Genomic DNA, 6,387 nt, shown 5'->3' on the forward strand with positions numbered 1-6,387 from the left:
GTGATCAGGGACAAAAGTTACCCCTAAGGACAAAGTTTCACGCAAATCGAAGAGGGGTCGGGGCAACTGCTGTGTGAGTTGGCGGAGAATTACCCATACATTCAAGTAAAACAATGTATATGGACCAAACAGCCATGCCAGATGTACAGATAAATCTGTATTTGACAGATTTTTCGATCCCGATCACAAATCACAAAAATCTGTATATACAGATTGCGAAAATGCGTCGGTGGTTGGTCACTTTTTCGTTTAACACTTTTTTAGTCTGTACCCCGTTGGTTGCTCAAAGTCAAACCAATAAGTGACGAACTCGACGGCAACATTTATTTCTGGAGTTTTTTTTGAAAAGGTCCAATAAACCAAATTTTACAGTTTTTGCTTTTTGGGTGTTTTTGAAACCGCCTTGAGTCAGGGGTATTAAAAAACACACAAAAAGCAAAAACTGAAAATTTGGTTTATTGGTCCATTTAAAAAAAACTCCAGATTTGCATCCCTTTCACGCGGAGTTCACACACACAATCAAACGTTTGTTTTGATAGTGTGCGTGAGCGCCGTGTAAAAGTGACAGTTCGACGCCAACATTTCAAAAAGCATCATGTACAAACCATGCGTTTTAAGAAAAACGTTGAGCATCATTTTTCAATTCCATTCAATTTCATATTTCCATTCAATCAATATAAAAGCAAAAGAAGATGTTCTAGTGATAACAAACGATGATAAACGTTGCTTTTATTGATACTTGATCATTAATTTTCAATAAAACGTTATTGCCGTCATTATATTTAAGAAAAACAAACATAACTTCTTTTAAAATCACAAACGTCTATATCACCCTGCTGTCATTGGAGAGAGCGCTTTGTTATGATTCGTTTTTCTTCGCCGAATGTAGGTACACGGCGCTTTTTGCAAGTGAAGGGAAGTTTTTTATGAATCGCTTTTCGTCGGCAAACGTACATGGCGTCTTTTTAACGATGTTTTTTTCGTCGCTAGGTTCATGTAGTCTTTTATTTGACAGGTGGACAGGGCTTTTATATAAACAGGCACTGCTGATGTCAGAGAATTTGTTTATGTTACTTTATTTAAAATCATTATTAAACAGACTTTACTGAAGTAGCTTTTGCTCATTTTTGGTGGAGAGGTAGCTAATTAGGAGTACTTTCGGAATATGCAATAACTCAGAAAGTGTCAAAATGTACATGATGCCTTTTGAAATGTTGCCGTCGAGTCATCACTTATTAGTTTGACTTTGACCAACCAAGCGCGGTTTAGTTACCCTCCAACTTCCCACCCTCCAGATATTTTAAACGGATCTTTACCCTCCACCCTCCCAGTTTCCAAGCAACTTTTTCAAAACGGCGTATGTTTTATTTGAATTAATACATACAACTTCTTGAAAAGATACTCTTAGTCAAAAAATATATATGAGAGCTCTCCGAAGAATTCACTCAATTAATTGTAGAGAAATCTCTTGCAACAACACCACCACCAACCGTCCTGTTCCGCTATCGATGGCTAAGTTATGTTTCAAGCAGCACCACTACCCACACTAGGAATGTTACATCAGCGATGGATAAATTAAAGTTTTTAATCAATGGGCTTTTGGGAGCGATTTAGATTAATAATTTGCATAATTTACCGTTTTTACTTTAAAACCAACAATTAATTAACAGATTAATCACATTTCGCTTTTCAACTAATGAATCATTCCTTGATTTTTATTCATTTCAATCATTTTAAGCATTTCAACAGTTTGAAGTATGTTAAGTTGATTTTAAATATTACGAGTAATTTTTATATTTAAGGTATTTCAGGTATACGAGTGTATCAAGTTTTTTAAAGTTTTCAAGGATTTAAAGTGCTTAAAGTATTTCAAATATTGTATGGATATCATGTATTCCAAGTTATTCAAATATTGTTTATCCAATTAGTTTTAGTTTTTTAAATAATTCAAATACTCTATTTTTTAAATAGTTTCAATTATTTCAAATTGATTTTAATTATTTCAAGGATTTAAAGTGTAATAATAACATCATGTGTTTCAAGAGCTTCAAGTATGTAAAGTATTTTGTGGATTTTAAATATTGCAAGTATTTCAAGTTTTCAAAGTATTTCATGTATTTAAGTACCTATTTCAAGTATTTCAAGAATTTCTAGGATTTAAAGTATTTCAGATTGATCTTAAATATTTCAAGAATTTGTAGTTTTTTTTATGTATTTTGAGTGTTTCAAACAAGATTCATGTTTGGAGTTTTTTTAAGTCCAATGAACAAAATTTAGTTTTTTTTTGTGTTTCTGAAACCACATTGCGTCAAACCTTTATAAAAACAATAGAAGTAAATAAAAATATCAAATGTTTCTATTAATTCATGTTTATTAAATACTTCATATACTAGTATCTTAATATTTCATGCAATTCAAGTTTTTTAATTACTTATAATATATTTTTTCAATTATTTTAAATTCCTTCAAATATTTCAAATTGATTTTAAATATTTTAAGAATTTCGATTTTTATAAGTACATCAAACATTTCAAGAATTTCAAGTATTTCAAGTTTTGATTATAAGTAATTGAAGTATTTCATTTTTTCCAAGTTTTCGAAGTAGGTATTCAAGTATATCAAGTGTTTGTATAATTTGAAGGATTTAAAGTATTGAGAGAACTGAATGTATTTCAAGAATGTATAGTATTTCAGATAGATCTTAGATATTTCAAGAATTTGTAGTAATTTAGTATTTCGTAGTATTTCGAGTGTTTAAGCAAGTTTCAAGTATCTGAAGGGTTTTAAGTACTTGAAGGGGTCTGGGGTTTTTTTCAAGTCCAGTAAGCAAAATTTAGTTTTTTTTGTTGTTGTTTTTTTGTGTTTCTGAAACCGCAATGAGTTAGCGGTATTCAAAAACACAGGCAAAATATTGGTATGGACCTTCAAAAAAACTAAATACTTCTTGTATATACTTGTATATACTTCATGTTTTCAGATATTTCAAGGATTTCATGTATTTCATAAATTTCGAGTTTTAAAGTATTTCAAGTATTTCATGTATTTCAATTTCTATGATTTAAAGTATTCTAAATTGATCTTAAATATTTCAAGAATTCGGTCTTTTATGTATTTTGAGTGTTTCAAGCAATTTTCATGTATTTGAAGAATTTCAAGGATTTCATGAACTTGAAGGATTTCAAGTACTTCATGTTTGGAGTTTTTTACTGTCAAATGAACAAAATTTTGTCTTTTTGGTGTATCTGAAACCGCATTGAGTCAGAGTCAGAGAGTCAGAGTCAGAGCAAAATTGGACCTTTAAAGAAACAATAGAAGTAAATAAATATGTTTTAAGTATTTCAAATACTTCATGTTTTCAAATTCTTCAAACATTTCAAATCGATTTTAAATATTTCAAGAGTGTTATAAGCACTAGCGTGCCAAGCTCTTTGCGGAAGGTGGGGCAATAATATGGACGTTTTGAAAAATACGTCATTTGTGGACACCCCCTGACCAAATTTAGAACAAATTTCTGTGGATGGTGGGGCAGTTGCCCCATGTTGCCCCACCCTGTGCACGCTAGTGGTTATAAGTACCGTCATCAGGGGTGACATTGGGTCTGGGGGTGAGATTGCATCATACAAATTTCGAAATTTTTGTCTGACCCAATGTCACCCCAAATGACGGTACACCAAACATTTCAAGTTTTGGAGTATTGGGTTTAAAGTCTCATAAGTACTTTAAGTATTTAATTTTTTCCAAGTTTTCGAAGTAGGATTTCAAGGATTTAAAGTATTGCGAGAACCGAAAGTGTTTCAAGAATCAATAGTATTTCAGATTGATCTTAGATATTTCAAAAACTTGTAGTATTTTAAGTATTTCGAGTGTTTCAAGTATATGAAGAATTTCAAGTACTTCAAGTCTGGGGTTTTTTCATGTTTGTTTTTTTTTTTTTTTTGTTTTTTGGTGTTTCTGAAACCGCATTTAGTTAGTAGTATTCAAAAACACAGCAAAATTTTGGTAATTGGACCTTTAAAAACTATAGAAGTAAAACAAGTATCAAACATTTCTAGTAATTCAAATACTTCAAATTTCTTGTAATTGAAGAATTTCGTGTTTTCGTGTATTTCAGGAATTTCAAATTTTTCCAATATTAACTGTAATTCAAGTTATTCAATTAATTCAAGTATTTTGTTTTTTGAATTAATTCGAGTATTTTGTTTTTTGAATTAATTCGAGTATTTTGTTTTTTCAAGACCTTGAAGTATTTCTATTACTTTAAGTAATTCATGTGATTCATGTAATTAATTCAAGTTGTTTAAGTCATTCAAGCATTTTATCATTTGCAAGGACTTTAAGTATTTTGAAATGATTTAACATTTTTCGATTACTTTTATTTTTCATGTATTTCAATTATTTCAAAGATTACAAGTATATTAAATTTTCAAGTTTCTAGTCTTTCTGCTTTGTTTTTTTTTTTTGTTATGATATTGAGCATTTTAGGTTTGTCGAGTATTTTGATCATATGAAGCTTGAATTTTTTACGTGTTTCAGTGTTTTAAAAATATGTTAGTGATTTCGAATGTTTTAAATGTTGTTGAAGTATTTTAAGAATTGTTGACACGTCAAATACTTCCTGTTTAAATATTTTATCATGTATTCCAAGCTACAAAAATATTCCAACTGTTCAAGTAATCTTTGAAAATATTGTAAATATTGAAAGTACAATAAATAGTTTATGTATTTCAAGTACCATTTTATTCGGGTTTTAGAATGATTTTCACTTCATAAGAACATTTTTTAAATTTTAAACTGTTAACTGTTTTATGTTATTAAAGTGTTTGAAGAATTTCATATATTTGAAAACATCGACAAATTTCTTTAAAAAAAATTAAATAAAAAAACATGATATGAATGAACATGATTGAAGTGCTTGAAAATATAAAAAGTGTTAAGATGATTAAAATATTTGATACACTCCAAATATTTTTAAAACTGGAATCACTTGAAAATGAATAACTTTAAAAACTTAATATAATAGAATTACGTTAAATACTTGAAATACTAGAAATATTTTAAATTTGGATGTGCACATCGAGGGTTACATACATGTATAAAATAAAAAAAAAATCATATTACTGAAAATTTATTAAATCCTCTAAAAAAATGATTTTCAATCACTCCTGAAACGTTTATAAAGATATTTCATGATTAAACTTAGTAAGAGACGATTAAATCTAAAAAACATAAATTGAAATTATAGAAAAATTAAAATATTAACATTAACTGAATTACTTGAAATACATGACTTATTTGTATTACTAGAAATGCTTGAAAAACACAAAATACTTGAAGTACAGGAAATATTTTAAATTCTTTATGAAATTAAAATAAATGAAAAAGATACTTGAAATATTTACTTAAACTACTTGAAACACTTGAAATACAACAAATATTAAAAATCAATTTGAAATACTTGAAATCCTTGAAATAGTTACAAATGTTGAAATGCTTGGGTTCAAGAAATACTTGAAAATTTGATTTACTTGAAATGCTTAGAAAAAAATGAATACTTGAAATTCTTTAAACCCTTGAAATACTTGATGCACCGTGAGGGGGTGAGATTGGGTCATACAAATTTCTGCATTTTTGTATGAACCAATCTCACCCCTGATTGCGGTACTTATAATACTTGAAATGCTGGAAATACTTATTATACTTAAAATCCATGAAAACTGCAAAAAACTTGAATTACGTGAAATCTTTAAAAACCTTCAAAAACTTGATACTCGTATGCCTGAAATACCTTAAATATAAAAATTACTCGTACACTCAAACCCCGATGGTTTGACACCAACTGTTGTCAAACGAACGGGGTCACGTTTTAGTTTGACACCCCTTTTACACGGAGTTCACACACACTACCAAACGTTTGTTTTGATAGTGTGCGTGAGCGCCGTGTAAAAAGTGACAGTTCGTCACTTTTTAGTTTGACTTTGACCAACCAACGGGGTACAAACTAAAAAAGTGTCAAACGAAAAAGTGACCAACCACCGGGGGTTGAGTGTAATATTTAAATTCAACTTAACATACTTCAATTTATTGAAATGTTTAAAATGATTGAAATGAATAAAAATCTTAGAAAGGAATGATTCATTAATTGAAAAGCGAAATGTGATTAATCTGTTAATTAATTGTTGGTTTTAAAGTAAAAACGGTAAATTATGCAAATTATTAATCTAAATCGCTCCCAAAAGCCCATTGACTAAAAACTTTAATTTATCCATCGCTGATGTAACATTCCTAGTGTGGGTATTGGTGCTGCTTGAAACATAACTTAGCCATCGATAGCGGAACAGGACGGTTGGTGGTGGTGTTGTTGCAAGAGATTTCTCTACAATTATTTGA

The sequence above is a fragment of the Culex pipiens genome, chromosome 2 (assembly GCF_016801865.2).
Source record: "Culex pipiens pallens isolate TS chromosome 2, TS_CPP_V2, whole genome shotgun sequence".
NCBI lineage: Eukaryota > Metazoa > Arthropoda > Insecta > Diptera > Culicidae > Culex > Culex pipiens.